The following is a 27,817-nucleotide window of genomic DNA, read 5'->3' as shown; positions in this document are numbered from 1 at the left end:
CGCTCGAGGCACTATGCGTGCATCCGCGGGCTTTCACGCTCGGAAAAACACTTTTACGTAGCACGTATTGGGCAACAGAAAGCTGTATCGGGAGTTTTTCCTGTTGCTCTATAATTTTCTGATTGGCACTTTTCATCTAAATATAATATCTGAGAAGCTAATTAATTAATTAATAATTTATTAATAATTATAATGATTATCTAATTATTTATCTAATGCAAAAAATTGAGTATCTGTAAGCGACGGCAAACAACATTACCTTGGTTCTGTCCAGCTACGTGGCATTTGCATATATATAAGTGTCGGTGCTAGAAAGTTGGGACGCCCTGTATATACTGGGTGTTCAAAATTAGGCTTTACGAAAATTTTTAAAAATCGCTTGTAGCAGGTAGCATAATTCTTATCGCTTAGCTTGGTTATTCGAAGAAACGGACATTAGTAACGCAAAAAATTGAAACAAATATTCTAATAAATAACAAAAATTGACTAATGAGCTTCTTAGTTAATTATTTTACGACACATATTGCAATATATGAATTTTAGCCGGTGAGTTTGCAAGACGCATCCACCTAAAACGAATTTCAAGAATAACACCAGTTTCGAGATATTATTGCCCTTAGTGTGAGACGAAATACATGGGCGTTTTAGTTACTTTTGTGCTTCAAAGTATAAAACAGCATTTTCGTAACAAAGTAAGTATAACAACAGTGCATTTTTACGGCGAGTTTGATGGTGCATATCTCCAAACTGGTGTCATTCTGGGAATTCATTCCAAGTGGATACGCCTGACAAGCTCACTGGCTCCAATTCGTAAATCGCAATATGTGTCGTGAAGTAATAAAATACGAAGTTAATTAGTGATTTCTTGTTAATTAGTTCAATCTATGTTTCGACTGCTCGTGCTACTAATGTCCGCCTCATCGATTAACCCAGCTCAATGATAAGAATTATGCTACCTGCCACAGGCGATTTCTAAAAATTATATATATAGACACAAAATTGGAGCACAAAACGAACGTCCCAACAAGCAGTGACCAATGACCGATGATTGGACCCCTCCTGGATTCCCATCGGCTTCTATTGTAAGTGGCCAGCTGAGTGCCCTGTCTGTGTCAGAAAACGGCATTGCCTCCATGTTAAATATGGGCAAGATGGTGGGAAAAGTAGTATGTAAGCATAATAAATAAATATGTTTTTTTAAAGAGTGCGTTTCGTTTAGTTGTTAGCCCTTAGCGCACAATAGAATGAAACAAGTTTGGGTGATATCTGCGACGTGGCGTCCATATTTTACATGAAAGCCTAGGCCTATTCTGTAACAAGTAAAGACGCGGTGGTGGCCAGTGTGCTGGGAAACTGCTTAGCCACCACGCACAATCTACGCTGTTATACTTTGCCAGAGGCAAATCGTAGCGCAGAAGCACAGGTACAAATGTTTAATCAATGGAACGGCCTACTGTCTACCGTTTGTCATGATGTCAAACAAGCACGAAAAGCGGCAATCCGCCTTTTTCACGGCCCGACGGCGCATGCGCCCTGCCCTGGCGGATTAGTCGCGAAACGTTTTGGAAGGGTCGCGCGCGCGGCCGTGCGGCCCCATCTCGGGGAAACGTACCCCGAAAAAAAAGAAGCGCTCGGACGCGCGCTGCTGACAACTCGTGCCGTGTACCGCGTTGAAACTCCACTGGTAGCTCGACGTCAGTGCAGTACTGAAAGTGTGCGTAGCGTAAGACTGACTTTGGTACTGCGACGGGCTTCTTGTCGACGGCACCGAGAAAATCACCGTGCCTATACCATCGTTCGACCGAAACCCGCGCGATAGGCCGTCGAACCGATAACGCGATAGCCGCAACGCCTTCGTTGGTATATATAAATAATCGCGCTCAAAGTGAGTCAAAACATGCCTACGAAGTTGAAAGGTTGAAATGCGCAAGGCTTCGACCCTCTCAAGCCTTGCACATGAAGTTTGAGCCAATGTTGATCCTGTTCATCGAAGGTTAGGCCTGGCTCCGTTGAGTTCGTGCACCCGCTACCCGCGGACCTGTACTTTTAAAGAGTAAGCAAGTTAGGACGAAGGAAACTGCTTTTATAGTTCAGTTCTGGCCTTAGCGATTTGAAATAAACTACTCTTCGCTTCGCACGGCGCGTACATAATAATCTGCAAGCGGCGACACAGCGCTGTGCCCAACGGCTGTGCCAACATCTGTAGGTCACCGTTCCCATAGGCTGCCGCTTGTATTCGCAACGTAGATGGGTCGGTTTGTACGTGTTGGTATGCTCACGCATTTCTTAATTAATTCCTGAGATGTACTGTTTATCTCTGCGTCAAACGTGAAACAAGAGACGGTACATTCGGTACAGCAGCATAAACAGCCGCCTCGCTCATTTATATACCAACGACGTGTCAGTGATGGCATCCGCGTTTTTGCGGGAGAACAACACGGCCTTTAAATGAGCGCTTATGCGAGCACATTTTTCTCTAATAATGTTTTATGACACGCGCAAACTAAGTATGATGAAGTTAAAGAAAAGCGAGAATCAGTAATAAATTAACAGCCCGATATTTGTAACTGGATCACAGTCGCCGTTGAGTAGCTCAGGCGCTCATACTGACTCGTCTCACGGTGGAATAACGCGGCTGATATGAGCAGGTATGTGTGTTTTATTCGACATTTTGAAATTTTTTTTTCATATGACCGATGCACCTTTTCCCAATTTTTGACGCTAACAACGATCTGTGGCTGTAGATGTCAATGTAAACAAGCGCACCGCTTTGCTAAATCCGACGCGGAAGGCTGCGCGCTCGAAAACGTCTTATTTATGCAAAATGTGTAAAGAACGTGCAAAAAGAATTGAAAGAAAAGCGAGGTGCAAGTGCAGGAGTCAGCGACAACAGCCAAAGCAGCCGCGCCGGCAGAGGGTACTCAGCGTACCTTTGTAGGCCACACTATATATAAACAAAACAGCGCTATCACGCCTGCTCACCCTATATATATAGTTAGTGAGTGCTACATGGCTTCCAGGAACGTCATGCTGCTCCGCGGAAGCCATTAATAATTATTCGCAATCCACGAAATGCACAACCGATGCGCACTCAACAAGGGCGCAGGTTCACAAACCCACCGGCGAAAGCCCCGGAACCCTACCAAAACGTTTCCGGTGGCGTGCGGCAGAGGGCAGCACAGGAAAATGAAAAAGGCGGATTGTGTACGTTGCTGGTCCGTAGTTCATTTCGCGCCGGTTGCTTCACGTATTAAAATAAATATTTCTTTTTAATCCAAACGATGAAAACTGTGCGCGCACACAGGGCGCGACATTTGCGATGTTTGAATTTTGCACTATTTCCCGCGCGCTGCGTACGTGACCGGCCGGCGCACTGCGTTACCACGATAAAGAAAATAGTTCCTCAAGGAAGCTAAGCAGAAAACTTTCATACTCTTGCAAACCGCAGAAATTGTTAAGAAATACCATTATATTACAAGATTTGTTAATAAATATTGCAATTTATGTCTATGAAAGCGTGGATTTGTATGCGTGTTTTTGTGTGAATGCGCGCTTGCGCTGTTGACTCTTTGGCGCATTCCGGAACTTTGTGCGTGCGGCGTATGTGTGCGGGTTGCGTGATGTGTTTGCTGCGTTTTCTATGCCCTTTGCCTCGCTGTGACATCTTTGGTATATTCCAACTTGTTGCTCGCTCTTTATGGGCTACACGTTGCCTCGAAGATCACCATGATCGCCTCCGACTCAGCCACATCGAAGGTGAGTGAGTGTTTCGAATTCCACTTGCTCGTTCATTGCGACGCTATCATTAAAAGTGCGTACGGAGCCCCAGCGTGTCTTCCACGCGCCTCTGTGCTCGTTTTCATTACTAGCACTATCCTTCCGTTGCGAGAATTGGTTGTGCAGCACTAGATTTGTGATATTGAACATGAAGTTTTGTCCTGATTTAACTTCACAGCGCGCTTGTGGCGACGTAAAGCAGCTATGTGGAGCCAGCTAAAACAGGGCATGTTGTGCGCGCCACGATTTTTGGTACGGTGTTCCAGCACCGATTGAAATTAGCCTTATTAATGAGCGCTCGTGCTCTGCCGTTTTGGTGGGCAGCTATGTGGAGCCAGCTAAAACAGGGCATGTTGTGCGCGCCACGATTTTTGGTACGGTGTTCCAGCACCGATTGAAATTAGCATTAATGAGCGCTCGTGCTTTGCCGTTTTGGTGGAAACAATGCGACGTGAAATAGTCCGAACTGTACTGTAATCAAGTATATTTCGTTCGCGCAACGCCGTCCATTGACGTGCATCTACTACATGGCGTGTCGGGATCGGCGAAAATATGCGCGGGGCGTTTTGCCGTTAGAATATATTCTGCATGCGCTGTTCGCTTCAGGATCGAGTGCCCAGAGTCTGCTGACACGCCGTGCGGTAGACACGCGCTGTGCCGCGATAATAATAAAGAATTGCAAGGGCGTATATGTGATTCTATGTGATAGGTGAGATAAAAAAGGGGTGATGCCAGCGAATGCTGTGAAATCATCAGGTCATGTGTGGTTTGTTTTCCGCCGGTACGCACGCGGGGGTGAACTTTTTTTTTTTTTTTTTTAACCATGATCTCCCTTCGACGCCATCGAGTGCTTCGCGCAAACGCCTTCGATTAGGCGCTCTATATTCACGGAAAAGGCAGTTTCTGTGGGATTCTATGTGCTGCTTTAGTGGGATGAAACATTCAAAATAATGTCATCGTGTGAAGTTTCATCCTTTGGCCCTTCAGTAACTGATTGATTTAACTAAGTTCGAAAATCAGTAAAGGAACGAGATGCTGGGGCATATTTGCCGTGTCGTCCCACTGTGCTTCCAGTGGCATGTAGGCGTTATCGACAAATGTCGAAAATTAGCAAGGCTTTTTATGACATAGAAGTAGACAGCTATGTCAAGAAGTTATTTTTGCTTTGAATTCACACACTAAAGAGGAGAGAGAGTGAAAGGGGAGCGTATCCTTGTGAACTAAATGACGCTTTGACATAAGCTTGGAACAGTGGTTTGTTGGTGGAGCAGTTCTGTGGAATACTTAGAGAGTAAGCAAACTGTAGTAGCAGCAGTTAGATGGGGAGTAATAAAATACAACACTGGTTTTATATGAACGAGCTACCTTTAAGATGTGGCTGCAACAGTTCAGTAGAGGAGCAAAAATAATTTTAAAATTTAGGAGAGAAATTAAAAATAAATTATTTGCCCACCTCACACTGCCAGTGGCAAGAGCAGCCATGCTTTAATGTTTTCAATCAGTCATTTATATCCATCCATTTATGTCGGCCTAATCGTCCATGTTGATGTTTTGATTGTTGCTTTTGACTTATCGTGGCGTCACATTTTAATACTGACATCTGTTTTCAGAATCAAAATGAGCCTGGAGACGCCACGGCCAGAATGCGAAAGGTGAATTCTTTGGCCATTCATCGTCTAGCGTCACCATGATCAAATGCGCTGTTGCCATGAGAATGTATTGCCGGGAGGCATTCTCCTTAAGATTTAGTAAAAATGGTATCATTAAGTCTCTCCTCTGCGATTTGGCATAGCCTTTAATTTGCGAGTCGATTAATCTATTTGATGAAGTGGGCAGTTGGCACACCCTGCCTTTGTACACATTCAGCTGAGTAGGTCTGGGACACAGCAAGTGAATCTGTTGTGTAGTGGTAATCGCATTAACGTCGACAGTTATCTTCCTGTTTGAGCTGCTACTGCTGCTTGCCAACACAAGCAGCAGTTGCCCAAGATGGCATGAAAGAGGTTCAAAGAGTGGCACATACCCTGAGTCACATACCCAGAGATCCAAGCAAGTCCATCAGATGGTTATTAACCTACTTCCCTCAACATAGCAGCCCTACCCATTAGGCCATCGACCACCAAGTGACACAAATTGGCTGGAAAATAGAGACAGACACCCGAAAGTATGTGAAGTATCCTAAAAATGCTACTTGCATTTAAGTTTTCGATACTTTGGTTTACTTACTATTTTATTTTTTACTGCGTGAATCCTTGTTTTTCTTAAGCACATGGCATCCTAACAGCATAACAAGCTATGACATTAGTTTTAGTTGTTTTTATTAGTGACATTAGTTGACATTTTAGGTCTGGAGCAGGCAGTATTTCGGTGATTTATTTGGAGTGTGGCTGTTGTGTAAATGTGCTTAAAATCCTTAAACTACCTTACTAATATTTACCTAAACGTGCCGTTTCACATAGGTTGGAGAAGTGCTCATTCAGATGATCCTGGCACAGCTTGCCATGGTGGACCAGGCAAGTTTGCAAGGGCCTTGATTCAGCATGTGTTCACAAAGAAGAACCTCATGGGCCACTCACTTCTCGGAAACAACACCACCAATAGACAAAAACAGGCTCCTGGCCTTATCAGGGTCAACACTGTTATAGGCAAGTACCATACATCCTTTTTCCCATTGCATTTTTGCATTCACATTTTGTACTTGGAATTACCAACAAATAACTTTCAAGTAGCCTGTGTCTGCAACTACGTGCTACAATAGCCTACTATTTGGAATGAATGTTCACTTGATCTCAAGTCTCTAACGCCTCCATACTAAAGTGCTAAATTTTAAAAGCAGCCTTAACTGCCAGAAGGTATTGGAACTGACAAAGTTAGGTGTATTTGCGCATTAGTTGCACTACTTGACTGTCATTGCAATGAATAGTTGCAATGAAGCAGCTACCAATCTGTGAAGCGCGCTACCAATCTGGTGGTATAGAGGGTGTGCTTAAGTAGCCTGAAAGTGTTGTTATAATTGTGGAGAAGCTATGCTCAAGTGCAGTTACTGCTCAACTCGAGGGACAACACTTCCACCAAATTTCAGCAATCAAAATGGCCCTCCAGATTCTGTAACGCAAAACATAGTGGTTTCACCTATTTCAACAGACCACATTGAATTAAAGTTGCTCCTGTCTTGAAGGAGGTCCATGTGGTGGCAGACAGTAGCCTTAGGTGGGCAGACAGTAGCAGACAGTAGACAGGGAGCTTAAGTTACGGGGCATAATTGTTGGGTTGTTTCGATCAAAGCAACAATAGGAACAGTTGCCAACTTCGTTGTCAACATTGCTATGTTTAGCAATGTCCAGTCATTTTAGGCACTCAACCTATTAATTAAGATCCAATTTATCGCATTGTATTCTAAATGTGGAAAAAACAAAGGTATTTATTTGACGTTTCCTCATGTTCCCATAAAATTATCAGTACTCAATAAGCCCTTGGCAGCTACTATATAAAGCTTCTTACAGAACATGAAGCATGTCCACAGCTCCCACTCGGAAATTGTTGGAAATGTCTCCTGCTTTCTTACTTCAAGGATGCACTTGCCTGTTTTCAGCGTTATTATAAACCAGTGGTCAAGTACTATGGGTTTAGCTTTATTAAAGATTGAATGAGCTTTGTAGGTGTTCATGTTTAACCCTTTGAGGATCACATATTTTCTGGAAATACGTCCCCCAATTTAAGCATTATATTTTTATTCTGGATTGTTCTTCAGAGTGACGTTTCGAGAAAAAAAATGGGTAAATAATTTTTTAGGTCACAAAGTGACAAAGGTTTCTTAGTGTGCACAGTTTTACACCATGTTTATTGTAGCATGCAGGGCAAACTAGCATAATCACATTTTTAAAATGTGATGACACTCACAAAACATTAAACTAGGTGAATACTCCCAAACTATTGCAGTGATGGGCACCATAGAGTAAAGAGAAAGATCAGTTTTGTAAGAAGCCAAGGGGGGCAACAGCACAATCAGGTTTTTTGTAGAAGTCGCAGAAGGTTACAGAATCTGTAATGTGATGCTTGGGGACACTTCATTCTTAAAAGGCATGCTTATTTATATGTTCTTTCGCCGCCTCATATTTATGGTCGTGACCACACGATTTGTTTCCGCCACTCTACATGCATGGCAGTGACCCTCAAAGGATTAGCAGAGTCAGTCCACTTGCATATTTCTCTTGTAAGACTGAGCATTTCTTCGTATTTCTTCTTCGCATTTATTTGTGTTAGTGTAACCAGGTTGGCGCGCAAGTGCAGTAAATCCTCGTTATAAGCAGTAATTTCTTTTTAGTTGAGAGGCATAAGAATGGCTATCATAATGCGAGAAGTTCACTCCAGTAGCATACGAGCTCGTAAAACAAATTCAGATATACCATACTCAATTCTGGTCACATAACCGTACTTGAGCAACTCCTGCAAGGAAAAGTGCAATAAAGTGCTGCACATTTTGATTATGAATGTTGAGAGAACTAATTTTAGTTGCCAGTAGTCTACCATTAAGTTTTTTCACCAACAGTATGAAGTCTTTTTTCCACCATTTTGTTCCTAAGCAAGCAACGTTCACATCTTTCACACCAAGGATATTCATGAAGTTATTCTTCCACAGTGAGCTTTTTCTGTTTGCCTTCTGCATATTGTACTAAGTGGAGTCCTCCAGCACCACTCCACTTTGAAAGCTGGTCATTCTCTAGAATTGAACTCGTGAAAACTTTTAATAAACAAAACAAATGAAACAGTTTCATTATAACAGGCCGTACTGTATGTCGCACTTTTGCATGTGGAACATTGATCTTAAACCTCATGCTGTTCTTCCTTTTTTTACAGGCTTTACCTGTCACAAGTTTCCTGGGACAAACATGGCGTACATTAAGAACACTCTGGCCTCACTTCTCGCAAGGGACCTGAAGTGTCCAGAAGAGCCCAAGTCTGTGGACAGTTCAAGTGTTGTGCACTTGCAGCCCTCAACATTTTTTTATTATTATGATGTTTCTAGTCACCTGAAAAGCCCAGGTTGGATGGTTCAGACACAAGTACTGTGTTGTGATTAATAATTAATTGCACAAGTGTTGCGCTTTGTATTTAGTACATTTTTACGTAAATTTTTAATATATTTCTACAAAAGAAAGTGTTTCTTGACTATTTTATTTCATAGGTATCTCGGGTCATTTCATGCCAAGACTGTTCCATGACGGCTCACCATTTCAAGTTTGTTTGATAAAGTAAAAGTAGGCACAGTGAGAAATTTTCCAGAAAATTAGGTTGCATACATACACCGGAAAGTGGAATCTGTGCTATTGTCAGAGTGGTTCTGTTTAAAAAAAACTACATATTAACATATGTTTGTAGTAATGGTTTATTTTGCTATTTCAAAACAGTAAAAATTAAGAGGTTAAAGTTTGTTTAAACTCGGAGTGCGACAACAGTTCTTGGGCAAGGCAGCGATGTGCTTTCTTTCATGTATGCATGAAATCTGATTTCTTGCAAATTCTTTCATTCTAACTTGTTTTGCGGCACTCAAAAATTTTAAAAATTTTTCCTCATGCCAGTTCCACTTAAGTCTTCCAGCAGGTAACTAATGGCCACGGTCTATCAGATATAAATCTTTAGTCAAAGTGAATAAATCGCTTGGTATGTAATGACCTGCCCTGGAACCTAGTAATCATGGCAGAAAACGCAACTGGATCGTGCAACAAGCAATGCAGCACAATAAACTGCTGCCATGGCACAACTTATTGTAATTACTGTGTCATTTCAGAGGTAGATAACGTTTATTAAAATGGGCACACGCCATTTAACCAATAAATAAGAGTCTCAGTGGGCTCATGCAAATTGTGCCATGATTATTATGTTACTGGCTACCAAATAGAGAAAGCAAGTACATTTTAAATGTTATTTACTGTAATGCTTGTATATTATTTATTTTCTATTTATTGCAATTTTGAGAAATGTTTTAATTTAGGGCCACGCAAACTTTACACCTCTCAGTATTCAATTTCGTTATTGTATCAAGCTGCTGGCAGTTTGTAGATTGAAATAGGAATTTTTTGATCTCAAGGCACACATGGCTGAACAGTTAACAAATGTTTGGGTTCAATAAACAATTAATCTAAAAAATGATTTTTGTCCACATCAATTTTGAGCTGTTGATTTCGTGGAGTATTGATTTTGTGTGTTAAGCCAATTCAAAAACTGGCATAATGGTTCTGCTAGCAGCTCTATAATGTGTTTTATTACAGGCTATATCTAAAAGTGTGGTTTTGATCCCTGGGTGACCCAGGTCTGCAATACAGAAGTGCCTGCATTTAAGTTTGCCCCTGCAAGGATCACATCAATATGGCATCAGTGGTACTGCTATGAGACAACGTAGCTCAGCAGTATTTAAAGAAAAGCCCAGTGCAGTTTTCAACACTACTCACCAAACAGCATATTTCAGTGGGCTCTCAAGTGATTTCAATAGTGACGTTCAACACTGCTCCAATAATATTTAAATGGTGTTGCAATATTGACTAGCATTGCACGTTGGGATTGTTGGTGTAACCGTAATGGAGGCAAAAGGCGTAGCGCATCAAAAACAGGAGACAAGAGGAAGAACACAGACAACACACACGTTTGGCGCTTAACGTGTGTGTTGTCTGTGTTCTTCCTCGTGTGTCTTGTTTCTGATACGTAGCGCCTTTTGCCTCCATCAAGCAATATTGACGTTTAACACATCCAATAATACTTCAATGGGGTTTCAATATTGATGTTCAACAATGCTTCAATAATATCTCCATGGGGTTTTGATATTGATGTTCAATACTGCTCCAATAATATTTCAATGGGGTTACAATATTGACATTCAACACAGTTCCAACATTATGTAAATGGGGTTTCAATATTGGCATTCAACGTATTTCAACAATGTCTCAATAGGTTTTCAATATTGACATTCAACACATCTTCAACAGTTCTTCAATAGGCTTTCAATATTGGCATTCAACATGGTTTCAACAATCCATCAATGACTTCTCAAATTGAAACGACCCAATGATGTTTCAACAAAATGTCGCTGGCGAATTAACACCTGTCAGCAATTTTCTCAATAATGTTTCAACAAAGCCTCAATGTGCTTTCAATGCTATTTGTTGACATTGACCAATGACTTTTCAACAACATTTCAACAATTTTTTTGTAAGGGGTTTCCCAGATTCTAACACAATAGCACGAGATACGGTCGAAATTCCGTGAAAATAGACAGACGTGTAAGCGAAATGCATTGAGAAACTTTAACTTTCCTTCGTTAAATACAAGTGTTGCAAATAATACACTAACCTGTCGTTTTCCACGTGTTTCCGCGCATCATACGAGATTCGTAGTTTGTTTCTCGGTGTTCTCGATGAGCTAAACAAGGCATCTTGTTCATATCTGGGGAAAATTAGGGGCATGGTATGGGTATTGTGTAGGCAATGTTCCAAATGGGTCGGTTAAAGGCGTTTTTTTCAATAGAATACGTATACAAGTGGTCACATGGCGTTATTTGTCTGTTTTGCGAGCGCTGTAAAACTTAGAGACGTAGACGGCTGCGCTGGCATAATTACAACTACAACTGAGGTCAAGTTTTGCGAACATAGGGGGAAGAACACGCACAGTGTGCGCGATGGTAAAGGCGTTTTTTTCAAATACAGTTTAAAGCAAATGTTCGAAAGTATCCCGCTGCTGCTATTATAGGTAGATTTCAAAATGTTCCAAGACAACTCTGCGTTTCAGATATTTTATACTTTGAAGGAATTAGTAGTATTTAAGTGCAATGTACAGCGTAGTTTCAAGGTTTCTGGCTTATTTAAAAGCTTTATGAATAATTATTGAGTCCTCATCTTTCTTCTTTTTTTCTTTTTCATGCGTGATACATTAGGTTTGCCTGGGGTCCTCAATGAACTAAAGAAGGCGGCTTCATTATGTTTAGTGACTGTAAGGACAGGTTAATAGGTGGTGTGTAGGTAAAGTTCCAACTAGATGGGCAATTGGCGATTTCGTGACAAATACTTATGCAAGCACTCTAGAGTGTTACGAGCGTGTCAAAAGAGCGGGGAAGAATTTAGCCCGCTGCCCTGGCAGAACTATAAAAGCCACCAAGACCAAATTTAGCCAAAATTGGTGGTACGCTATGGAAACTCTCTGTGCAAAGTTAAATGCAGTTGGATTGCAAACATAGCCTTTGCAAAAATATTCTTATTCAAGTGTTAGAGCATGTGATATGACAGCTATCAGCTGTACCTCCCAGTGACCCGACATATCTGTAGGCTATAACAGGTTTATATTTTATGGAAATGGGAGGGGGGACATGGTAACTGCCAATGTGCGACAAACTTTCGGCGTTCCTGGTCAAATTAGAAGCGTTGCAAACAATTACTGAGCCGTCGTTTTTCTTTCCCTATCTTCAGGCGTCATAACACTTTCCGACTTGGTTTCAGCGAATATCGTCGGTGAACTAAACAAGCCATTTTGTTTCTATTTGGCGAAAATAAAGGAAGTGTTATAGGCAAAATGTAGGTAAACTTCAAATACAGGGGACTATAATTATGACATTTGCTGTAAATTACGTATGCAAGCGATCCGGAACTTTATGAATGTGTTTTGCGAACAAAGAATATTTATCTCGTTGGCCTGGGAAAACTGTGAACTCAACCTATATCAAATGTAGCGGAAATTGAGTGGGGGGGGGGGGTCAGGGACAGAGGGAGGGAGGACACACCATGGTAAATGCAATTGCGAAGTAACATGCTTGTTGGTGAATTACGGGCTTTTTAATATATTCCATCAGGCCGTGCTCCAAAGCATTACATGCGGGCAAGGTTTCAAACGGAACAGACGTATACGGGAAACATTAATGTCCTCTATATAATTACAAGAAACTGAAAGTTTCATTGCAACTGTTCAAATGACAGAGCTTCGCCGGAAGTCGGGTTGTAATTCTCCTAGGTCGCCCACATTTGTGGTCTTCTTTTTTTTTCTTGTGAATATTGCAAGTAATTTTTGTTCATTGCACTTCGTTGAGTATAACCTCGACAATACTATTACCTAAACGAGTGATACATTTGTGCTGCAGAGTTAAACACCAAATGCACTTGTTTGTTTAGTTATTAAAATTGTTTGCAGCAAATGTGCATTTTTTATGTGCACTGTACTGTTGCTACTGGGCGGGATCCGGGATCTCTGTGACTCGTGAGGCACTAATTGCCTTTTGCCCCTGCGTCATCTTGATATTTTATATAGTTGGAAGAAATAAATGTTAATTCGAATAATTTTTCGGGCCCCCATTGTTCACCATGTGTGATTGATTAACAAGCATATGTCTGTTATACATAAAAATAACTGACAGACGCATGGGCAGGCTCTCTCACTTATTGTAATAGTTGTAATGTTATTGTAATCTCTCACTTATTGTAATACATAATATATATATATATATATATATATATATATATATCAGATTGTCTCGCGGTATGCCCCCCCCCCCCACTCAAGAAGTAGTGGGTACGCCACTGCTTGGTTCCTTCTTTCAGATGCAACATTTTTTTTTGCTTTGCCGTGTGCTTTATTTACTGTTGCATAACGTCCACCAATTCCTTATATTCCCCGACTGCTGTAGGAAAAGCCTCATTTTTCTTATGTTTTTTGCGATCTCTGTTATTTACTCTTCATTTTAAGATATTCTGATGCTATTGATTCGAGTTTTGCGTTAGTACCTATCCAAACTTTAATGTTAAATGTCTATGATCTCTACCCAGGCTATCTTTTTTCCTTGCTTGTCTATTATCATTTTGTCTAGTTATTTGTAGACCACTTTTGAGGCTAAGGCATAGTCTTTATATGACTGCCTGTTACTGCTTTGCCACGTTACCTGTGCAATACTATTACCTTATCCTCCCTGTTAACTACTATAATATTCTGTTCATCACACATATCCAGCACTACAGAACCGTTGTATTCGGTATCTGTCTAAATCATCCATGTGTGCGTTGATATCTCCACCTGGCCCGATTTCTTGAACTTATGAATATCGCTTCTAATGAAATCAATTAACTCCTTATTTTAAAGACGATAGTCTTTCTTGGGGAACTTAAACGCTGAAAATTTGGTCTGTCTGTCTGTCTGTCTGTTTGTCTGTCTGTCACCCGATTCAGCCACCCGGCCAAAGTTGGACCACTTGCTTACCGCCCACACTACTTAAACTGGTACGGCTGTTCATACTTGTGAACGTTATCGATCACAAAGTAAATATTACGCATATCTGAGGCGCAACATCACTAGGTAAGTATTAGGAGGTGTGTTCCTTTAATAGAATATACATAAATACGTAACTCTAAAGACCCTAGTTTCTTAAGCTGTGCTGAAAATGCCATGCTATGCGCGCCGACGAACGACGTTCCCCGACTGCGCGCCGATGAACGCCCTCTGCCATGGAGGAAGGAAACCCTCTGCACAAGCTCATGTTTCCCGATGTATTGCCAGATGGCGTCCATGTCTCACGCAGCGCCTCCTCAATTTTATCAATGCCAGCCCGATGCGGCCGATTAAACATAAAGGAAGCGCTGTCTGAGGCAGGGCAAAACATAAATGGCCGCTTGATGAAATAATGCGGTAAAATGAAATCTGTTCAAACAAACCTTCATGCCAGGACGGAAATGGTACGAGAACAGCATCACGGGTGGCCGCGGATCAGACCAGCACTCATGTGGTACGGCCGGCAGAAGACTATCGTCTTTTGACGACATTTGCAGCGAAGCACGCAGATACGCGGCAAATTTTTTTACCTCTGCTATCACTGCCTGTTTATAGGCAAGCTACTCCCAACCACGTCTTCTTGCCTTGCCCTGTGCCGCTAATCCGTAAATGCCCTTTACATGTCTCGTTTACCTTTTGACACTTTAGAGCTCACCTAATTAGCATGGCTATGCCTTCGCCTTTAATTGAGCCAGTCATTCTATTGAACCCTTCCCATACAAAATTGTCAATAACAGGTGGCTGCTCCAAATCTCATAGATGCGTTTCGGTCAAGGCGTATATGCTAATCACTTCGTCATTCAGCTACGTTTGAAATTCTAGCCATTTTTCCTGCTTGCAACCACCCTGCATGTTTATGCAACAAATACTACTTTCTCTGTTCTTATCCTTTGTGCGGATTTTCCTAACTCCTTGATACACCACAAGTTAGGAAAGGACGCGCAAACTGCTGTGCGTCCTTGCTGGTGTGTCGCTACATTCAATACTCAATCTTCCTTCCCGATTGCCTGGGGCCCGCCTAAAGAAGCTACAGCTTGCGCCACGAATCTACGTGCAACCGGTGTTGCTACACTATCGCTAAAATGCATCCCGTCACAAATAAAAGCGTCTTCGCGGCCTGCTCGGTCCACTTCTCGGTTGATGTCAATGACCGTAAAATTCATTGCCTTAGTTAGCGTCCAAATTTCCCTGTTTACCGCAAGCTCTGCCCTTTCAACTGCACAGCATCAATACAAGCACGCCGTGCACCTATGGGGCAAGGCTACATAAAGACATCCCGAGCAAAAGAGTAATAAGACCAATGAAAGACCAAACAACACTGGCACTGAACATCAACTACGGCTTTATTCACACGAAGGACTTAAACACACACAAGCGGGAAATACAATAAAGAGATCCAACGTCCTATATGCATGTTCAATGATGAAGTAACGCAAAGAACAGAAGAAGGGCAGGCCAGTAAGAGTGATGAAGTGAAGTGCAGTTTATCAGGTGGATGATCTGGATACAATTTGAAAACAAAATATTCGAGGAAACCATCACGGAAAACTGGCAACATAGAAAAAAAGATTTGCAGATCCCACGCACTGAGGGAATCGAAGTTATGTGAAGCATATGGCAGGCTATGGCATCGACCCTGTGGGGGCGCGCCTCAACCGGCTCCTGGACTCTCTCCATGAATTCGAGCAAGCGCTCAATGTGGAGCTCCGACATGCTCAAGGTCAGAAAGAACGTGGGCTTGCCTAGCTGCTCGATCAGTGCGAACACGTCCCCCTTCCTCTGCACCCTTGCTCTGCACCCCAGTAGTTGTAGTCCCGGGTTCTCTCAAGCCGCCTTTGGGCATAAGGCTTAGGCTTGACGGCCAACTCCTTTTTGCTTGCCTTGTACGGCTGGGCTTCGGCGGTACCAGGACAATCGGAAATATTACAACACACGATAGAACAACAAGAACAACAACATTTATTGCTCCAGAAGATTCACGTGGAAGCAGGCTAGTTACGACCGCGACGTTTGCCGGGGTTGATCGTGGGGCGAACAATAGCAGGGCGCGACAAAGGATGGGAACGATATGTTTACCTTCGTCGTGGCTCGCAGTCTTCTCCACTTACCGGTGTTCGCCGGCCGCGCCGATCTATTGTTCTTGGATCGGTCCAGTGGGAGCGGGGCTCCGCGTACACGTCCCCGTTAAGTTTGCCATGGCCGTGCGTTCGCAACCGGTTTCCAAGGGAGTTCCACCACCGCGAGCAAAGCCATGTGGCTCCCCGCACGGGAAGAGCGGTAAAAGGCGTCTGCTTTCCTCGCTTCCGTGGCGCGCGTAGGAAAGCGGGAAAATACGAACTTCATAATTACCACATCCCTTAAGACCGAACGCCCCCTTGACCCCAATGGCGCAATGTTATGGCGGTCTCGCCATAATTGCCCTACTCGCTGTCGCGGTTCCCTCGATTGGTCGATGTTTTTCAGATCCATTTTCACCAGAACACATTGTCCCGTAACGCCCCCGAAGTCAGCCGCACCAGGGTCAGCCGAAGAGGGCATGGTGCACTTGTTGGATTGTCCATCGTCGGCCTCACTGGCCTACGCAGATTTCGACGATCGACTAGTGCGCTCGCCGTTATCATTTGTTGAGTGTTACATGTTTTGCTGGGCACAGGTCTGCCCAACAAACAACGTTGTGCTATTGTCGTTCACCGTCACTACCAGGTGCCATCTGGTGGACCTGCTTTTGCGTTCATGTACCAGACGTCCCCGCGAAGCCCAAACCCGGAGGACCACATTATCGTCACCTCGGGCAATCGAACTACGTGCAAGCTACAAAACCTGCCCCGTAGCACGGACTTCTACCTGAGACAGCGAGGAAGACCGTGGCCAAGTCGACGGACCCATCTTCGCCTGCAGCTGTCGTTCTGAAACTGCTCAGGAATCACCGACTATCTGTAGATCATCGTTTCAAGACCCTGAAAGCTGCCTGGAGACGTACGACAGGACCCCGACATTCAACAACTGGAGCAGCGAGGACAAGTTGCGCCATGTCTACTTTTCTTTTGACGACGCTACTCGGACCTGGTGCGAGAACAGACAGACCTTCCTAGGAACGTGGAACCTATTTCGTGGAAACTTCTTGACCTTCACCGGTGTCCTACGCAAGGAAAGGACCGAAGTTGTTTTGGAAACTCGAATACAATTACTAAACGAGAACATCACAATCTTCACCGAGGAAATGACTCACCTGTTTCTCCACGCCGACCCCGACATATCTCAAGAAAGGAAAGCTCGGTTCTTGATGCGGGAATGTACGCAAGAAGAGCTCTACGCCTGACTCATACGCAACCCGCCTAAGACGGTCTGTTTCGGAGGCCACAAGAATCGAGTAGAGGGTGGAAATGCGCACCAGGCAATGAAACCACCGTGCTCTGACAATAAACTAAGCCAAAGCGCTATGCACCGACGACCTGCGCGAGACAATCAGAGCAGTCATATGGGAAGAGCTGCAGAAGGTGTTCTGAAGGTCACAGCCTCACGTGATCTCGAGCATTTACATAGTCAAGAACTAACTTCAGTGGAAGTTCCCGCACCACCGCAACCCTAGCCTGAAGCGATGTGTTACGTCGCCGTCGCGCCCCATCAAGTTCCCGTTCCCACTCCGTGCCCACGTCAGGGGCCAAAAGCTACAATTCCGCCGCCAGTCTGTGAGCCCGCGCAACGCTCCAAGCAGTGGCATACCAACTATTTCTTGAGTGCGGGGGGGGGGCAAACCGCAGACGATGTGACTACATATATATATTGTTACGGGGATCACGTTTATTTAGAGAGTATTGCTATATCCAAGGTTTGGACAAGCAGCGGCAACCGACGCAAGGCTGTCGCGTGCCTCTGGCCACTTCGTCGCCGTCGTCTTCGTCGGACCGACAGTAGCAGCCCCTTCACTGTCTCGTGGCAATATATATATATATATATATATATATATATATATATATTGTTACACGGCTCTGCACAATATTGCTACTTGACGAGGAAGAGGAACGCGAGCTGGGGCTGAAGAAGACGACGCTTCAGTGACTGACTGGTTCTGTCAATCATTGTCAATCGTGTAAATATTGTAAATATATTTCCCGTCTTGCTTCTTCCCTCCGTCAAATTTTTGAGATACAGACAATAAAAAGTGTGCCTAAGTACAAGTGCACACTGAACACACTTGAGTGGTTGAGTGGCCAGCTGCGAATGCAAAAGCGTCCATAGCTACTACCTCGAGGTTACTGCTAGGTTGCACGTGTGTTTCTCCTATAGCCCATGTACCTGGCAAGGGGAATGGTTATACGTAGTCCTGTGCTTTTTTTTCAATAGGTGGTGGCTAGCTGATTTCATCTGTTTATGTATTTATCGTTTGTGTGCATCTTATGTGCATGTGTTTGTGTCATGTTCTGATTGTTATACGTGCAGTGATGCAAGAATCTTTTTTTAATATTGTTACACGGCTCTGCACAATATTGCTACTTGACGAGGAAGAGGAACGCGAGCTGGGGGCTGAAGAAGACGACGCTTCAGTGACTGACTGGTTGTGTCAATCATTGTCAATCGTGTAAATATTGTAAATATATTTTCCCGTCTTGCTTCTTCCCTCCGTCACATATTTGGTGGAAGTGCTGGGTACTACTGTGCACTACGGAGCTCCGCAGCGGACGTAGCCTGGCCACTAACAATATGACGAGCGCTGGAGCCGGTGCAGGGACAGCCACCATGCCGACAGGAGCAACCGCTACCCCAACGCCGACAGTCATCTTGTCCCAGCCCCGAGACCCAGGCACGTTTTCCGGGACCGACAACCTTGACGTCGATGAGTGGCTCTACATGTACGAGCTTGTCAGCGCCCATAACAAGTGGGATCCAACTGTTATGCTGGCAAACATAATTTTCTACCTGCAAGGCACGGCATGGGTCTGGTTTAGAAACCACGATGAAGAATTGACTAGCTGGGAGCAATGCAAGCAAAAGCTCCGCGAGTTATTCGGCAAGCCTGTTGGCCGTCAGCGAGCTGCGCAAAAGGAGCTTGGGTCTCGCGTCCAGACGTCGACCGAATCATACCTGACATACATCCAGGATGTTCTCGCCCTTTGCCGCAAGGTTGACGAGCGGATGTCGGAAGAAGACAAAGTGAACCATGTACTGAAGGGCATAGCGGACGACGCTTTTCATCTGCTCGTATATAAGAATTTTTCCACCATCGACGACGTCATTAATGAATGTCGACGCTTCGAAGAAGCAAAAAGTCGTCGCATCGCGCACCAATTCACGCGTCTTCCAAACACAGCTGCTACGTCGTCGTGCGAGGATCTTCACTCTCCGCTTCAGCCGCCAACGTCCGAGAGCCTCGTTCGTGTCGTTCGGCGAGAGATCGAAGCCGCGGCACCGGTTGGCTTCCAGACCTCTGCTACCGATTCTCGACCGACAATTTCCCTTGTGCAGTCTGTCGTACGCGAAGAGTTGGCGAACCTTGGCATTCAGTCTGTCTGTTCCGTCAACCGATCGGATACCTACGCCTTCCCTACGATCCCTGCTTCGCGACGCCAGTACCCCTCTCGGCCTTTTCGCAACCCAGCTGAATGGCGAACATCCGATGACAGGCCGATTTGCTTCAACTGCCGACGCGTTGGCCACATTTCCCGTCACTGCCGCAATACCTGGACGTCATCGCAATATCGGTCTGCGTCTCTGCCTTACCGCCGCTCACCCGGTACTCGACCGCCACCGGAAGATTCCACAGAGCCATACTACTCAGGCGTCCGCATCTACACGGCAGAGTCGTTCACCATCACCACGACGTCCCCTGTCTCGCTCACCAACTATTCGCCGTTCTCCGTCCCCCATGTACCGGCGCTCTACGGGAAACTGACGGGTGCAGCTCCGAGGGGTGACGCTGCTAGATCGACCCGGACTGCAATACCTCTACTGACCTTACCGACGGATAGGAATTTACTTGATGTGTATGTGGATGGTGTCCCTGTTACTGCTCTGCTTGATACCGGTGCGCACATCTCTGTGATGAGTGACCAGCTTCGTCGACGGCTCACTAAAGTCCTGACACCTGCGGCGTCCTGTGTTGTGCAAGTCGCTGATGGAAGAACACTGGCCACAATAGGAATGTGTGCCGCTCGTGTGGGCGTCGCTGGCCGCCAAACATCTGTATTATTTACTGTTATTCGATAGTGTCCCCATGACGTTATTCTAGGCCTTGATTTTCTATCCGCTCACTCCGCACTTATCGACTGCTCCGCTGGACTTGTTCAACTCGATTTGCCTTGCCCTGACCCACCCGAGGACGTTCCCAGCAGACTGTGCTCAGCTGAGCACATTCGACTCCCCCCACAAGCCATGACCTGCGTCCTCCTCTCCCCCGATCCACCTGTGCCTGACGGTGACTATATTGTTTCTCCTCTCACGGCCGTTCTCCTTGCCCATCACGTTGCTCTTCCGCACACCGTCGTCACTATCACCAACAACTCCACCTGCCTTCCTCTCGTAAACTTCGGCATTGGGGACCACGTCCTCCCGCAAGGCATAGCCTTGGGTACGCTGTCCTCCTCCCAAGATTCCCAGTTATCAGCCTTGACTGCTGATATTACGTCGTCTACCCTTGACTCTGCATCTTCTTTGCCGGCTGTCTATCCGGAGTTAACAAACATGATTGCTCCCGATCTTCCGCCACACCACGCCGACCAGCTACGCCATCTGCTTGCCTCGTTCAGCGACATTTTTGACCTGCATGGTCGCCCTTTAGGCCAGACCTCTCTGACGACACACCGTATTGACACCGGTGACGCACACCCTATTCACAGGCGACCATACCGCGTGTCTTTGCATGAACGCAAAGTCATTCACACGGAGGTCGAAAAGATGCTCTCTCGAGGTATCGTCGAACCGTCATCCAGTCCTTGGGCGTACCCTGTCGTTCTAGTTAAAAATAAGGACGACACCTGGCGCTTCTGCGTGGATTACCGGCACCTTAATAAGATCACAAAGAAAGACGTTTAGCCTCTACCACGCATTGATGACGGCCGTCGACTGCCTCCACGGTGCGAAGTACTTTTCTTTCATCGACCTTCGTTCCGGCTACTGGTAGATTGCCGTCGACGACTTGGACCGCGAGAAGACTGCCTTTATAACGCCCGACGGCTTATACCAGTTCAAAGTCATGCCGTTCGGCTTATGTAATGCTCCAGCTACATTTGAACGCATGATGGACACACTCCTGCATGGCCTGAAGTGGTCCATCTGTCTTTGCTACTTAGACGACGTCATCGTTTTTGCTCCTACATTTGCCTCGCACCTGGAGCGCCTCTCGCTCGTTCTTTCTGCTTTTCGCACTGCTGGCCTTCAACTTAACTCATCTAAATGCCACTTCGGCCGCCGCCAAATTGCTATCCTCGGTCATCTTGTTGACTCATCTGGTGTGCGCCCAGACCCGGACAAAGTTAGTGCCGTACAGAACTTTCCTGTCCCAACCTGTACTAAAGATGTCCGGAGCTTCGTGGGTCTGTGCTCATACTTCCGCCGCTTCGTGCACAATTTTGCGGAAGTCGCCCGTCCTCTTACTGCTCTTCTGAAGGCAGATGTTTCATTTTTCTGGGGCCCTGCGCAGGCAACCGCCTTCTCGAAGCTTATCTCCCTCCTGACGTCTCCACCCATCCTGGCGCACTTCGACCCGTCTGCTCCTACAGAAGTCCGCACTGATGCCAGTGGTCATGGAATCGGTGCCATTTTATGCCAACATCAGCGAGGTCACGACCGCGTGATTGCATACGCCAGCCGTCTGCTTTCTCACGCTGAGCGTAATTATTCCATCACTGAACGTGAGTGTCTTGCGCTTGTCTGGGCAGTGGCGAAATTTCGCCCTTATCTATATGGTCGCCCATTTAAGGTCACCACAGACCACCATGCACTCTGCTGGCTTTCGTCCCTGAAAGACCCTACCGGTCGCCTAGGGCGCTGGGCGCTACGCTTACAGGAATACTCGTACACAGTTGCCTACAAGTCCGGCCGTTTACACCAAGATGCTGACTGCTTGTCCCGCCATCCAGTCGACCCTCCTGATGCTCCTGCGACCGATGCTTCTGTATTTTCGCTATCTGCTTTTGCTGACCTCGCTACCGAACAGCGCCGAGATCCAACCATACGTGGTATCATGGACAAGCTCACATCTGGGTCAAGCGATCCCTCCCTTCGCTTGTTCGTACTCCAGGACGGCATTCTACATCGGCGCAGCATGCACCCTAGCGGACCTGAGATGCTGCTTGTCATTCCCCGGCATCTTCGTACCACTGTTCTGTCCCAGCTGCACGATGTACCAACTTCTGGTCACCTTGGGGAATCTCGTACGTACGACCGTGTCCGGCGACGATTCTTTTGGCCTGGTCTGTACCGATCTGTCCGCCACTACGTCGCTTCGTGTGAGCTATGTCAGCGCCGGAAGAAGCCTGTCTGCGCTCCCTGCTGGTCGACTCCAACCTCTTGACATTCCTGCCGACCCCTTCTCTCGCGTTGGTGTAGACCTCCTGGGACCTTTCCCCACATCTACCTCCGGCAATAAGTGGATTGCCGTCGCAACTGATTATACAACTCGGTTTGCGATCACCAGAGCCCTCCCAACCTCCTGCGCAACAGACGTAGCCGACTTCCTGTTGCACGACATCATTCTTCACCACGGCGCTCCTCGTCAACTTCTTACCGACCGGGGTCGCTACTTCCTCTCTACAGTTGTGGCCGACTTGCTCCGCTCCTGTTCTACCAAACACAAACTTACTACTGCATACCATCCGCAGACGAACGGTCTTACTGAGCGGCTTAATCGAACAATAACGGACATGCTCTCCATGTATGTGTCTGATGACCATCGTGACTGGGATACCGCTCTCCCTTTTGTCACATTCGCGTACAATTCCTCGCGCCACGACACTGCCGGTTACTCGCCATTTTATTTGTTGTACGGCCGCGATCCCGTATTGCCTTTTGACACAATACTGCCTACCCCTCAAGAGCCCGTGTCTGAGTATGCCCGCGACGTCATTGCCCGAGCCGAAGAAGCACGCCAAGTTGCTCACCATCGCCTTTGTGCTTCCCAGATCAAACAGAAAAGCATTTATGACAGTCGTCACCGTGACGCTGACTATGCTCCCGGGGATCTTGTCCTTCTATGGTCTCCGACCCGCCGCGTCGGCCTCTCTGAAAAACTAATGTCTCGCTACTCCGGTCCTTATCGGGTCCTTCGCCAGGTGACCGACGTGACCTACGAGATCTCTCCGGTCACACCTACTACTCGCTCCCTCCAGACTTCCCATGACATCGTTCATGTCAGCCGCCTGAAACGCTACCAGTCCTCTTCTACCTAGGAAGCACCGGGACGGCGCTCCCACGCCGGGCGGACATATGTTACACGGCTCTGCACAATATTGCTACTTGACGAGGAAGAGGAACGCGAGCTGGGGGCTGAAGAAGACGACGCTTCAGTGACTGACTGGTTCTGTCAATCATTGTCAATCGTGTAAATATTGTAAATATATTTCCCGTCTTGCTTCTTCCCTCCGTCACAATATATATATATATATATATATATATATATATATATATATTGAATTACTATTACAATAACTGATAAAGCCTGGATGTGCACCGGTCAGACATTTTTATATTTAACAGGCATAGACATATTTTCAATCACCATGGGGGCCCGAAAAATTATTTGAATTAGCATCTATTTCTTGACGCTCTAATATGTATATGTGATGCAGGGACAAATGGTAATGAGTGTCCAGGAGCGCGCAGCGCACATAAAAATGCACATTTGTTGCAGACAATTTTCCTAATTAAAAAAAGAATTTTACTTAGTCTAAGTCTACACCACAAATGTATCAGTTAAGGTAGTAGTATTTTCGAGGTTGTACTGAACGAAGTACAATCAACATAAATTGCTCCCAATAGTAAATAAAATAAAAGCACACATGCAATGTGTGCGACTTTGGAACATTACAACCCAATTTCCAGCGAAGCTGGTTTTTTTCGAACAGTTGCACTAAATGTTTCAGTTTCCAGTAATTGTATCGCGTGCTTTAAAACGTTGCCCGTATATGACTGTTCCGTTTGAAACCTTGTCCCCACGTAATGCTTTAGAGCACTTCTTGTTGGAAATTCTTAAAAAGCCAGTGATTCATCAACACAAAACTTTACCGGACAATTTCATGATGTCCTCCCTCCCACCCAATTTTCGCTACATTTGATATCGGTTGAGTTCACAGTTCTCCCAGGGCAGCGGCAGAAATTCTGGTTTGTTTGGAAAATACATTCATAAAGCTCCGCATCGCTTGCTTGCGTAATTTACTGCACTATGATAATTACTCTTCAGTCTTTGAAGTTCACTTACACTTAACTAACAGTTCAACGAGGATATCTGAAACCAACTAGGAACGCCTTATGATGCATGAAAATACTATCGTAAAATGCTATTGTAAAATACTATTGTAAAATGTAAATATGTTGCAACCAGCAGCTAAGTCGGCACAACGGGAAGCATAGCTGAAAGCTGCCATATCGCACGCCCGAACCCTTCAATAAGGTGTTGTTGTTGTTGTTGTTGTTTTTTTACAAAGACTGTGTTTGATCCATGCGCTTGAACTTCGCGCAGAGAGTTTTTATTTACTCATACTGTTGGCCTGGCGGCCGTTACAAGGCGGGTCAACACCAGCACGATTACTACAATACATGAAGGAAGCCAGCGCCGGAGGGAGCGGGGGGGGGGGGGGGGGGGCACTTCTACTCTGCCAACAACCACGCTCGTCGCTCCGCCCGCACCGTCTCTTATCTCCCCACGGCTCTGACCTTTATGCGCCGTGCATTCGCTGCTCAGTTTCCGTTGAAGCGATAAACCGCACGTACCTTAGCCGCTGCGGCGTATGGGCTTGCTGCCAGCGTTTTGACAGTCGTTGTCTGCAGTCATTCAGTGTGATCTATTCATGTTTGTTTGTGCGCGCTCACACAACGCTTGTTCATTCAGTTACTTATAGTCGGGCCACATTTTCCAACGCACGCTACACATGCAATGCTGCCCGGATCGGTAGTGCAGCGCTACAGGTGTGTCCCTTCGCACGCGCTGCCCACGGGAAGCGCTTCTCATCAACACCACCGTTTCACGCGCGCCTTCTCGTGGTCATCGAGTCTCTCTTCATGTCGGTCTACTTACGCCGCAGCACACCTGCTTACTTAATCAGCTCATGTTTACTACAATTCATATTGCTACCAAAGCCGCTCACCTTACTTCGTATGACATTGCTGTGTTGCTATCGCATTCATTGCTTCGCCCTTAGGGCGAAACTGTGACATTTTTGTAGCGTTAGCTACACTGGCCTAGCCAGCCCGTTTCGCGCGGCACATCAAGAGCCGTGCTGCGCATGCGCAAGGATCAGTGATGTCACACGGCTTGCGCACCGGAGCCACCGGAGCCGGCACCTCTCGCGCACTCCGCCGCCGCCGCGCGCGACTCACCGCCGCCGGTCTGCGCATTCCAGAGGAGTGACGTCGTAGCCGTGGTAGACGCACTGGCGCCGGCGCGCGCTCGCTGTGCACGCCGGCGCGCGCTCGCCTTCAAAGTATGTCTGACACTGCGCTGGAGCCGCTGCGCTTCTGACTGGCGTTTGCCAGTGTGGTATAGCCATGGAGAAGCAAAGCGCAAATGCTGCTCAACAGCGCAGAAGAACGGAGCCGAGAAGAACTCCAAATACTGTGTTGGGGCCATAGAGACGGCAGCGTGTTACTTCACTGATCACCGAGCCGTCTTTGTGGCAATAGAGAAGCAACGTGACGTTGAGCAAAAATAAATATACATGTGCCACATAATACGTATACCGCGTGTGTGTCATTGGAGCAGCAGTAAGCATGACAATCAAGCTAATCCTTGACAATCTAGACAACCAGGAAAGCTAAGAATAATCAGCTGAACCTTTGCTAACGCTACGTATATCCTGGCATAGCCGAGCTAAGCCACTGCAACTTTTTTTATAACATGGTTTGGCCAGCTTAAATTCGCCGATATATGTATGCCTAAGTCACCATGGAAAGCACCGAAGAATTCACTGAGTAATTATAATCGAAAATATGATTTATTTTATTCGTTATGCGCGATACGATAGTTTTACTCTCATTTACATTCATTTTCCATTAGTCGCACCATTTTTCTATAGCCCTGAGAACGTCACTGAGTAATTGCTGATCTTCCGTGCTATTAATTTCTTTGTATAATAAGCAATCATCGGCGAAAAGCCGCACCGTGATGCATTCGTCAATTGCAGAGGAAATGTCATTATTATATACTAAAAATAGTACAGGACCCAACACAGACCATGTGGGACACCTGACGTCACCTTCAACGGCTGTGATTTAATGTGTTCGACTTCTACGTATAGGGTTCTGCCCCGGAGGTACATTTTACTATTTTCGCGTTTATTCCCATATCAGTCAGTTTCACAATCAATTCTGCATGTAGCACTCTGTCGAATGCTTTCGACAGATCAAGACAGATGGCGTCTATCTGTTTCTTATTGTTTAATGTGCTGGCTAGGTCTTGGATTGTTTCAAGAAGCTGTGCTGTGGGAAGGCGCTGTCGGAATCCGTGTTGGTTGGGAAAAACAAATAAAATTACACCATCTTCCCGAGGGGAACCATGGGCTGATACGGAGCATCGCGGTCGTTATAACGGCGTTAATTACGTTGTTATTACGGTGTTATTAACGTTGTTAACTTGGTGTTATTACGTTTTTATTACGTGTTAACTTGCGTTGGTCACCATCACATCGCGTGAACGCCGTTATAACGACCGCGATGCTCCGCATCAGCTCATGGTTCCCCTCGGGAAGATGGTGTAATTTTATTTGAAGAAGAGTAATGAAATTGCGTAGACGAAGGTGAAACGGTTAACGAATGTCTTTATTGAGCAGCGTCTATTTGAGGTGTGCACTTGCTTTGAGTATGATGGCTTTGTGGTCGGTGAAATGAACTGTGAGTGGATCGCGTAGCAGTGGTTGTACCTTGAAATTGCTGAAGACGTGATCGATGCATGTTCCGTGAATGGTAGTTGGCTGTTGTTTGCGGTCGTCGTGTGATGCGTGTTGTAGCGAGTGGTGTGATGACATGTGCTCAACCATCCAATCGTTCTTCATGATGTCGACATTAAAGTCGCCAATGAGCATGAAAGGTTGTGTGTTTGCGTATTGTTGCTTTCGGTATTCACCCCATGGCCTCGTCGATGTACTTCTCCACGGCTGTGCATGAGAGGTTGGGTGCGAGGTACATTGTCATGACGTTAACGCCGTAGACGCTAGCGGCACAATGCTCGCCGTTGCTACGTTGGTCAGCAGTGGGGCGCAGTTCTAGGTCCAGCGCGTTGACGGAACGTTTGTCGGAACGCTTGACGTAGATTTCCACACCGCCCGCAGGTCGTCCAAACCCCTGCGTACGCGCGACCGTAGCGTAGCCCGCAATGTCGACGTTCACAGCGTTCCACGTCTCCGTAAAGCAGAGCACGTCCACTTTGCTGAGCACCGGATCTGGCTCAATGTCTAACGCATGATCGCTGAGCGATCTGGTGTACGACGAGCTTGTACGAAATTGTACGTAATTGTACAATTGTACGAAATTGTACTGTGCCAGACAGTTCGTTGACAGATTCGTTGGCGTCCATTCAGCGCATCGGACGGCGCAGCGT

The 27,817-nt window shown here is 45.8% G+C and overlaps 1 long non-coding RNA gene across 1 annotated transcript; it reads left to right on the top strand.

Moving 5' to 3' along the window:
* The first annotated feature begins 3,584 nt into the window (after positions 1 to 3,584).
* On the top strand, positions 3,585 to 6,378 carry LOC125944925 (uncharacterized). The gene is made up of 3 exons (XR_007466612.1): positions 3,585 to 3,756; positions 5,388 to 5,429; positions 6,237 to 6,378. It is a non-coding gene; the product is annotated as an uncharacterized LOC125944925 (long non-coding RNA).
* The last annotated feature ends 21,439 nt before the right edge of the window (positions 6,379 to 27,817 follow it).

This window comes from Dermacentor silvarum, chromosome 4, assembly GCF_013339745.2.
Source record: "Dermacentor silvarum isolate Dsil-2018 chromosome 4, BIME_Dsil_1.4, whole genome shotgun sequence".
NCBI lineage: Eukaryota > Metazoa > Arthropoda > Arachnida > Ixodida > Ixodidae > Dermacentor > Dermacentor silvarum.
Note: the sequence above shows the minus strand (reverse complement) of the source record. Positions and strands in the feature narration are given on the sequence as shown.